At 37.8% G+C, this 10745-nt stretch overlaps 1 long non-coding RNA gene across 1 annotated transcript; it reads right to left on the bottom strand.

The window, feature by feature from the left end:
• Positions 1-2580: 2580 nt before the first annotated feature.
• On the bottom strand, positions 2581-4262 carry LOC104958318 (uncharacterized). The gene is made up of 2 exons (XR_799750.1): positions 4216-4262; positions 2581-4106 (listed from the first exon to the last, which is right to left on the bottom strand). It is a non-coding gene; the product is annotated as an uncharacterized lncRNA (long non-coding RNA).
• Between the last annotated feature and the right edge of the window lie 6483 nt (positions 4263-10745).

Raw genomic sequence — 10745 nt, 5'->3', positions numbered from 1 at the left:
CAATGTATGGGAAACACAATATGTCTCCTGCATGGTTTGCTGAAGAGTATGAATTGATTGCTGTCTTTAATTAGCACCAAAGTTATTTCCAGAAAACGTATTGGAAAAATATGGGAAAATTATTTGGAAATGATGGACACTTACAACAAAACATTTCTGTGCTCGAAATATAACATATCTACATCATTTTGTGTCGTTTTCAATTACTCTTTTAAATGTCCTTCATCAATATGTCAAAAGCAAATGTAAACAAACAATAGTAAGCATACTTGTTAAGCTGAGTGCAAAAGAAAAAAAGAGCTTATTTTCTCATGTATAAAAGATATGATATATAATAAGAACAACTCTCTTTACATGACGCAATACAGATTTTATCAAGGCTTGAATTTCAAGCTTACCGCTGGGAAGCAGAAAGAATCTGTGTTTCAAGTAGAGAACCCGTATTTACCTGATTTCCCACGGGGCTTAAGCATACACCCAAAAATATTCGAAACAGACACGAGCGGAAAGCCCAAACTCTCAACATGAATATTTAGACGCACGCACGCACGCACGCACGCACACACACACACACACACACACACACACACACACACACACCGAGCGCTCTGAGGGAACGACAGCTTTCTATCCACCCTGCGCTGCTATCATGTGATTCCTCACCTTTATTCTGATTCATTTAAAAAAAATAAAAAAAATCTTACTGCCCCCTTCATTCTCATTGTGATTCCAAAGACAGAGCTTATCTTAAATTAACACCAGCGCCGTGATATCCTTTGAGAGTACCGACCAGATATTACGGCGTGCCTGGAATGAGCGGGCTGGAAGTGTTTAACAGGCTGGAAACGCCCCCCCTCATCTTCCACTGTTGCATCTGACGTCAACAGTTTCAAGGCCTCACGTTTTTGTAACTGAAGTGGTGTTTATCATCAGGAGAGATCTTTGAAGTCGGAGCATTCATCTCACATCCCCAAATCCGTTTGCTTTTCGGTTTGGTTTACACAAGTTGCCCCGAGTTAAATCTGTGATTGGTTCATAGCAGTTACACATTTGGACTCCTCTTTCCCCCATGTGTTCCCACCTCAGTTTGGTGCGTTGTTTTTCTGACAATAGTCTGGCAGAACTTCTTGTTCTTCTTGTTGTGAAATCCCTCAAAAGAATGATCACACCAGGCATGGACTGAACCGTGTTTCTTAATTGTTTTGATGAATTATTCGAGAAGATCAATATAATTCTTGTGCCTGTCTGCTGAAATCCAACTGAAGTGAAAGCTTTTGTCTACTGCATCCTCATATCTGCTCTGTAAATCACTTGTTCTGAGCTCTACTTAGAGAGAACATCTGAAACCAAAAGGGAGAAGAGCATCACTTTTGTTTCACAATAAAGCACCCTAGTTTTGCATTCATTTAACAGAATACCTTTATCTCTCCATCTCATCTATATGTTTCGATGCAGTCCATATAATTGTGCAGAAAGTGAAGTACATTCAAATAAATTCAGCGCATGTATAAATAATCCTGCATATGATCAATCATTTACATTTAAATTCATACAGAGAATATTTAGGCTGGGGAAACTTTTCACAATCGCTATGAGCAAGAACACGTTGATTCAAAAGAAACATATGGTTTGTAACAAGCCTTGAGACCCTGCATATGTGTGGACACCACATGAAAATAGTGTTTTTTAACTCATATTTTCTGTAAACCAAGACAGTTAGCTTCTGTGTTTGTGTCCTGATTACGGAATCCCGTTACATGTAATCCAATACTCCCCAAGCTTGCTCATACAACCATGCATTCACAATTAAACTTAGAGGAGAACTTGTTTTCTTTCTGATAATGTTCTCAGTTGTTTTAACAGCAAAACAACTTGGTCACAGGAAACACAGAACACTCTCCTGTCTAAAATCCTTTATGTTTGGCCATCACACCCTCATCCCTACAGCATGTGAAGTTTTTGCAGATTTTGATCAGTTTTTTGTTTTGTTATACCTTAAAAACAAACAAAATCAAGGGAATATTCAGGGAACAGCCACAGACTGCAAACAGCATTAGCTTTCCTGCTAGGTTTAGTCCTTATCTAACTTTACTAAATTAATAAACTTCTTGTTATGCACCTGCTCTGCTGCAGCTGCTCAGCGCCCACCAGAGATATTGAAACAATTTTCTGATTGTCAGAATTGTTGATTATGTTGACTCGTTGATGGAATGGCTCAGATACCAGTTAGGCATAAAGTGGCAATTACATTTGGAAAGTTAGATAGGAGTTAGTTCCAAACATTTGTTCCAATAACGCTGAGAGAAAATTCTCTGAAGACAGACACTTCCGATCTCTGATCAGATGAGTTTGGAACTCATCTGATCAGAGATCGGAAGTAACTAGTGTTTTCTAGTGTTAATGCAGTCTGAGGTTATCATAAGAGGAAGTTTGTCAAAAAACATAAAACAATATCAATTATTGGAGTTAAATGGTGTGCTATGGTGTAATGTTTGTTTAATGCTGGTACATTTGTGGTAAATTGTAAAATACAAATAATGTAATGGGTCAATTAGACACACAAATACAGAAATAACAAGGTAAAGAGGTGTAACCTTTGAACAAGGCTGTGTTTTATTGAAATACAGCAGACATCAACAGGTTGTTTTGCTGACCTCGGCAACAGAAACAGAGCTTGAATACTTTTCAAATTCACATAAAAAGAAATAATGATGGCTATATTTGTTATTACAAGTTACAAAACAACAAAGAAGCTCAAGACTTGTCGCCCAAACTGAGGAAAAGAAGTCTAATTTTGGGCCACAAGTTGATTTACAGAAGTTTTTTTGTGACATAAACGAATCAAGCTGGTGCTCTACCTTAGGTTCTGACTTTTGAAAATGCTGGTATATGAAGATAGAAATCAAATGCACCTTGAGTTCTGAAGGGAGGATTTGAAACAGTGTTCAGGTCTGTTTGTGTGCCCAAGGCTGGTTGTTTGATAGTAGCGGTAGTAGAAGAAGCACAACCTCAGTTATGATGCAGGGCTGGCCTTAACTCCCCTTAAAAAGACATTTAATGCAGCTGGTTTCCCAAAAAGAAAGAAATCAAAAACTATCCACAAGATACTAAAATACTTATTATTGTTTAGAATGCCTTTCCATGATTGACACTGCTACAGCATGTGGATTTGCATTTTCAAAAATGTTGGGTTTTAGCCCAAACACTTTTTGGTTAAATGACAGAGTTATCTACAATACTGAGAGTATTTTGTTACAGTAATGTTTGATGAACTCAAGCTTTAAACATCTCCAGGCTTCTTATTTGACAGCTACAAAGCGAGGCCGGATTAAGTCTCCTGAATTGGCAATTAAGGATGGATCAGGACTACCACACGTTACAGTTGAGAAAAACTCAAGGACGTTGTTCAGGAATTCAAATCTTCGGAAGTCTTCATTAACTTGATTTTAGCTATAACATTTTAGAGTTAAAAAGAGAATGAACAACAAGAAAGCCTTTAGATCAATCAAAGTGGAGTTTGAGGATGTAAAAAAAGGTTCCAATCCACATTAAATCAAATAAGGGTTCAGGCTATACCGAAAAGGTTGGGTCTCACTTTTATTATCAAGTTATGGACAATATCATGTTTCTAAAGTCTTTTTTTCGGAAACCAGGCGGATCAAACACATGAACTTCAACATGAGCTATTTTTAAATAAAAAGAAGAAGGATTAGAGCACACTAGTCGGACTATTTTGTCTCCAACACCTAAACCAGGAGAGTTAATTTTATTCCTGAAAAAGTTCATCCAGAACTATGACCAGACATTTGATGCCTCAAGCCGTCGCCAGGAAACAGGCTTCAGTTTGTCTGCCTGATCCTAAAACACATCTGTAGCATGGAGCTTCGCTAACTGCCAAAAATAGTTATCTTGGTTGCTAAAACGCTAGCTAACCAGGAATGTACACAGTTCTCAAGAGAGTTAGCTTGGCTGCTAACATGCAAGCTAACGGGAACGTACGTAGTGTTCAAGTGGGTTAGCTTGGTTGTAACACGCTAGCTAACCAGGAACATGTACACATTCTAGAGAGTACGTTTGGTTGTAACACGCTAACTAACCAGGATAATGTACACTTCTAAATAGAGTTAGCTTGGTTGTAACACGCTAGCTAACCAGGAACATGTACACATTCTAGAGAGTACGTTTGGTTGTAACACGCTAACTAACCAGGATAATGTACACTTCTAAAGAGAGTTAGCTTGGTTGCTAAAAGGACAGTTAGTTCAAACATTGAATCCTTTTTGACTCCTGTCATTAAAGTTTCAGGAAGACCAAAACAGTTTTCTATAAGTTACTAGTGTGCTCGGCTCTTTCCTTTTCAAACAGTAAACCCACAGTATTTTGTGAACTCCTCAAAACAAATACATTAAATCAATCATCAAAAACATATGCTTAAAACTATACACTTGCAAAAATAAAAGTTTCTTGGAATTGTTCTAATGCTGTGTCCATCAATAGCCTCTCTTTGCAGCGCTGCTTTCTTTTTAGGGTTTTTACAGAAGGACGTGCAGCTGAGCGCTTCAGTGCTAACAGTCGAAACAACTATGAAGACTTTAAGCCAGGGGTGTCAAACTCAAGGCTCGGGGGCCAAATCCGGCCCGCGACTTCATTTTATGTGGCCCCACAAGAGCTTGCAAAGAATATAATATGTTTATTATACTGTAACATGCTACTTTACAGAAGCACGTTGCCCATAAACGACATGTCCCACAATGCATCTCAAATTTGACTTTTTCTAAGAATTTGACTTTTTTTTTGTCAAAATATGCCTTTTTTCTTAGAATTAGCCTTTTTCTCATAAATAGATTTCTTTTTCAAAATGTCACTTTTTAAAAAAAAAAATTTTTTTAGAATGTGGCTTTTCTTTTCAAATCATAGCGAGATTCTCACTGAAGAGACTTGCAATTATTTGCCCTAGACTTCTGCTTTCAGACGTAGTTAATTATGAAGTTATTAACCTATCCGATAATAATCCAATGCAGAGGCAATTATGTAATATAATCGTTATTTCTTATATATTCTAAAATGTATATATATGTCTTTTATTAGTCTTAAATTACAACGGCCCTTTGTGATGCAACCCATAATGCTGATGTGGACCCAGGATGACATTGAGTTTGACACCCCTGCTTTAAGCGAAGAAACAAGCATTTGAATAAGAAATCCCCCCCATAGTTGGACGGAGTTGAGATCCCCCCCCCCCACCCTATTATATTGAGCTTTTGTTGAGGCCAGCCCTGGTTTGCATTTGTAAATACAGTATTTCAGATATATGTAGTCTTATCATCTTAAATCTGACCAGGACACTACAGCGGCAGAAGCAATACATAAAGAAGCTCATATTTTGTTTTTACTATTATTCTTTTCTGTTGGAATGGAACTAGTTTTAACTAAGCCTACCAAGCCAACATGTAATGTATTGAATAAAAGGCTATTTCTCTTTTTTTGTTTTGTTTTTGTTTATTACAGGTGTGTAGATGGTGTGCAGGATGACAAAGAGAGATAGACATTGAGAACAATCAACGATGAAAGAAACGAAAGAGATAGAAAAAGAAAGAATGACAGGTAGAAGACGAAGTGAAGGAGAAACGGAGGAAAAGAGATTAAAGTATGATTCAGGCAGCATGATTCTGGATTGTGTTATTTTCACTGTCTAGATTGTGTGTTGTGTGATCGTTACCGTTGAATCCTTCTGCGCTTTGCCACCATTTTGAAAGTTTCTTGATTTTTTTTTGTTTGTTTTCATGTTGTTTTGTTCCTTATCGGTATAAACAAAGACCCACGACAGTCATACAAGCATGTTCGTCGGAACAAGAAGTGCAGATTGGCTTACGTTTCTTTTTTTCCTTTCTTGTGTAGTTTCTCTTTTTTTTAGCAAAAAAGAGTTCCAGACAGAGTGGGTACAATATTAATAATAATATAATAATAATATAATAATAATAGCACTTGACTTCACTTATGCACAGTAAAAAAAAAGAAGAGAAAAGGTCCAAAGGTGCTTTTTTGTGTGTTTTGTTTTTTAAATCTGATTTGATGTGAAGCGAAGTCCCCCCATCTCCTCCTCCTCCTCCTCTCCTCCTCCTACCTCTCTCCTCCTCCTCCTCCCACCTCCTCTCAGCGGGGAAGTGGCAGGCGAAAGCCCAGTGCCGGTGAGATGAAGGAGAAGTGACTGAAGTATTGCCAATTGGTCCGTCTTTTTTTATTTTATCCTGTAGTGGTTCCACGGTGGTTCAGTACAAAAAGAGAGAGACGGAGAAAGAAAGAAAAAAAACGTTGCACACACATACACCACGAATGGCACCATTTTTTCCATCAACAAATAAAAGTACAGAATCTGAGAGAGAGAGGGGTTTAAAAAAGCAACAAAAAAAGAGGAGGGTTTCGGGGGGACCATTTGCTCCCATTTTACAAAATGTAACAAAATCTTCCCGCAAAACTTTACAAATCTGTAGCAATACAGGAAACAAACGAAACAAACAAACATATATATATATCCTATATACAAGAAGAAGAACCCTTTTTTTCAAAAGTGTAGTGAGAATGCAGCAGATCCCAGCTTTGGCACTCGGCGTTTTCGTTTGTCTGTTTTTTTAATCCGCCCTGTCTGTCAGTCGGTGCTGCAGGCACACATTCAGTGCTCCGGTTCACCCTCCTCCTCGCGTCTCCACGGCAACACAGGTCACGTACAACATCACCTCGGCCCAAACATCTGTCCAGTCCAAGAGTTTACAACCTGCTAATGGCCCCACTCCTCCCTCAGAGCGACTTAGAGGAGAAGTTCTGGGTTTCTTTCAGGACCTTACATGAAAGTGCTGATCATTAAACTGGTTTCCTCTTAAAGGCAATGTTCAGAATGTTCAGAAACTCCGATCATTGAGATGTTAATAAAGCCAAACTAGACTTTTAAAATATACATGTCTTTGAATGTTATTTAAACCCCACACTTAAAGGGAATGTTGGATTTGTAAAGGGAAGGATGGGATGTTAAGCAGACAATCTTCTTAATCAATAACTAATCTTCCTTTTTAAGGGAACATGTTCCATTTTTTTCTAACGAAGGCTTTTTTTCTAAAGAGAAGGTTTAAAAAGGTCACCAGCATCACTCAGGTCAGCAAAGACCACATTCTCTTTTTAAACCTGTCCTAAAGTGTTCAGACATTAAAGGTTCCTCTTGAAATGTTGTTCTTGTACTTTGAAGAGAATCTGCTGATGAAGATCATGTGATAGTCCTGAACGCTCTGCAAAGAGTTGTTTTCTTGAAAGTGAATGAAAGCTTCTATTACCATGCATCATTTCCTGATTGTCTTTTTTTTTTTTTTCATGTTTTACAAGGATGAACATTTGGTGGAATAAAAAACAACCCAAATCTCTGATTCTCTTGCAACTTGGATCTCCTTAACTTTTCATAACGAGTCTCATTATGTCATGAGTGCAATGATAATTCATTGTGAGGATGAGTCAGCGTTAATACTAGTTTTTTCATGAAACTGGCACCAAGTGGAAATATTCAGGATCATAAACTCAAAGGGACAATTCAAATTAAAGGGGCAGTACAAACTATTTGTCTTGTTTCATTTGACCTTCAGTTTGCAGCCTTCTTCATAAACTGCTACTGTGATTGGCTGGTGGGACTTGTACACATAAGCCTTATTGATTAGTAAAGACACAACTAATCCAGATCTTAAAGAGGATTTAGGGTTTGTAAAACAAAAATCCCACCTGTGGTTGGATATCAGTTATTCACATGTCAATGGTCTTTCTGATGTTGAGTGTTGCACCTTGTTTCTGCATATACTAGAAGAAGATTCGCTCCTGTAATATTACTGAAAAACTCAACATCCTGTGAGAAATGAATAGAAAGGGATTTGAATTTCGCAGTAGAGGTTGGCTGTTTCAGTTACCTTCACAGATCGTAACCCGGAATGTCTCCTTGCACTCTTATGATTTCAATTAGGGAGCATGTGTGCCCATCGCTAAGATAAAAGGTGCCCAAAGCAAAGCCCCCTTCTTACTCAGGCTTTTGTAGCATCAGGTCTGTGAAGGGTAACTGTGAGGAGGATGTTGTGCGTGATCTGAGATGCGACAATCAAGAGATACAAATTGTAAAAAGAAAAAGATCTTATGATTTTAAAAAACAACTTATTTTCGTTGCTTCATTTTCAGTCCACCTCGTTTTCTTATGATTCCAGCTGAAGCGGCGGTGATGGCGGCAAATCCTACTCGCACCTGAAGTGGACACAAGAAAGCAGAAGGGAGGGGGAAATGTCAGTTTAATAAAAACTCAGACCTTTCCCACCATAAAGAAATTAGGAAATGTACAAAAAAAACTAAAGTGAGGGGATTAAAAAGCAATTGTTGTGCCAGGAGCCGGAGATCTGGTGGCCTGGTGCTGCTGGGAACTGGGACATGATGTGAAATAACTAGGGCCGGGACTTTAACGCGTTAATTAAGATTAATTAATTACACAAAAATTAACGCATAATCCATGTACGAGGGAAAGTGTTTTAAAGTTGTGTTTTGTGTGGGAGTGATTAAACGAGGCAGTCGCTGTGATTACAGACACAGGACAATGGCTGGTAACACACACACAGATGGATTCCTTTTGTTATTTCAAAAAGTGAGCCTTAGCTACATCAACTGCAGAAAAAACATGTTCCTAATTTCCCCTACATACACATATAGCAGTATATTATATTTTGAAGTGTTTCTATTTTTAATTGAATTGCAATTCTTCTTTAACAGTCAGGTTTCGGAGACCTACTGAGTACTTAACGCGTCTTTAATCGCCACTTTGTTCGTGGTGTTTCACCGCCGCACGGCTGCAGCTCCCCTCGGCTTCACGGCGCTTTAAGGGCCGTCAAAAACCAACAACAATAACTATAACAATAAATATAAATATAACGATGTTAGCATACACGCAGCTGAAGAGAAACCTTGTGTAAACAGCAGGGCTGAGCACACGCAGCAGGCTCCAGCTGTGTCGGGGCTCCAAAATAGAGATTGAAGACCTGCTACTTCTGAACTCTGCGCAGAGGAAGAAATGATGGTCAGTGTAGGAATAATAGGAAGTAGAAAACCTTTGAAAGTAAGCCAGAAACTAAACATAGCACCAGGGGATGCTGCTGATTCTGAAGTATCACTTTATTGCTGATCGAAAATGGCCTTTTACTATTTATCGACATACACTTGGGATGCATTTTGATTGGCTGTCAATAATAATATAAATAATAATACACTTTATTTATATAGTACCTTTCACGCAAGTTGCAGCCCAAAGTGCTTTACAAACACAAGATACAAAATAAAGTGTGAGTAACATAATTAACTTGAGGATTATAATTAAAAACAAGCTTTAAACAAACCATACAGAACACTAAAACATTAAAACATAAATAGTGACACCACTAAAATGACCCCAAGTTAAAAGTCAAATAAAAAAGATAGGTATTCAATTTACTTTTAAAAACTCCCAACAGAGTTTTCTATTCGGATCCAATGTAAAATACTAGGTACTTCTAAAAGAAAGACATTGGAGAATCTGAGGGTCATGAAATGAAAAGCAGTCACTGATATGTAGGGGCCACCGGGCCAGGTAATGTAAAGCCTTGTAAATCATTTGAAGCACTTTTAAATCATAGTGTTTGTTCAAATCCTGGCTGATTTAATTGCAATTTCTTTAACATTTTTAGAGAGCAGTAAAAAGATAATTTTAGTAGTCTAAGCGACTAGTAATAAAATCATGTCAAACCATTTCAGCAGCATTTGGAGTTCAAAATTGTCCTTAAGTGGAAAAACTAAGTTTTGCAACCTTGTTAAAATGGCTTAAAACATAAAGATCACAGTCTAAAATTACCCCTAGATTTGTAACCTGTGTTTTGTGTTACGACCCTGGTCATTTGATATATTTGGACGTGCTGGAAAACACAGACTCTACTCTCTCTCATTCTGACCTACTAATAGAAGTTCAGTTTTTTGCTAATTTCTTTAAAAAAGTTGTCATTCATTAAATTGTTTACATCATTCAGACAGGTAAACAGCTTTTTTGCAGAACTGGGGTTTTAAGGGGAAATGGAAATGTACAATTGTGTGTATCATCGGTGTAACAGTGATATTCAACATTATCATGTTTTGTCAAGTTGCCCAGAGGCAGCATGTATAATGAGAAGAGAATAGGGCACATAATGCTTCCTTGAGGAACTCCATATTCAATACCAGAGGTTGGTGACACAAGGGTCTCCCAAACTTACACAAAGGTTTATTTCAGACAGATAAGAGTGAGACCATCCAAGGACTGTCCCCGAGAGACCAACCCATTTTTCAAGATGGTTCATTCAAATACTGTCATCGATTGTGTCAAATGCTGCACTCAAATCTAACCAAAAGAGGACAGCTACATTGTTTGAATCGGTTATAATTCTTCGGTCATTTACTACCTTTAATAAAGCTATTTCAGTACTGTGGTGTTTTATCTAAAATGTTATTGTTGTTAAGATGATGGAGTTGAACAGTTTGATCAAATCAGTGTGAAAAGGATTCCGACAATGTTGCTCTCCACTTTGGTCTTCGTTATAGTTTTGTTGTGGATTGTTTGGGCTGGATCAAGTCTACATTCACTCATTAACATATATTCATACAGAGGCAGAGGCTGCCATACAAGGTGCCATTGGGAAACTGACATTCACAAATCGCTAAATATCTTCCTCAAC

The sequence above is a fragment of the Notothenia coriiceps genome, unplaced genomic scaffold (genome assembly GCF_000735185.1).
Source record: "Notothenia coriiceps isolate Sejong01 unplaced genomic scaffold, NC01 NC01_scaffold00028679, whole genome shotgun sequence".
NCBI classification, from domain to species: Eukaryota; Metazoa; Chordata; class Actinopteri; order Perciformes; family Nototheniidae; genus Notothenia; species Notothenia coriiceps.
This window is presented reverse-complemented; position numbering and strand designations above follow the sequence as displayed.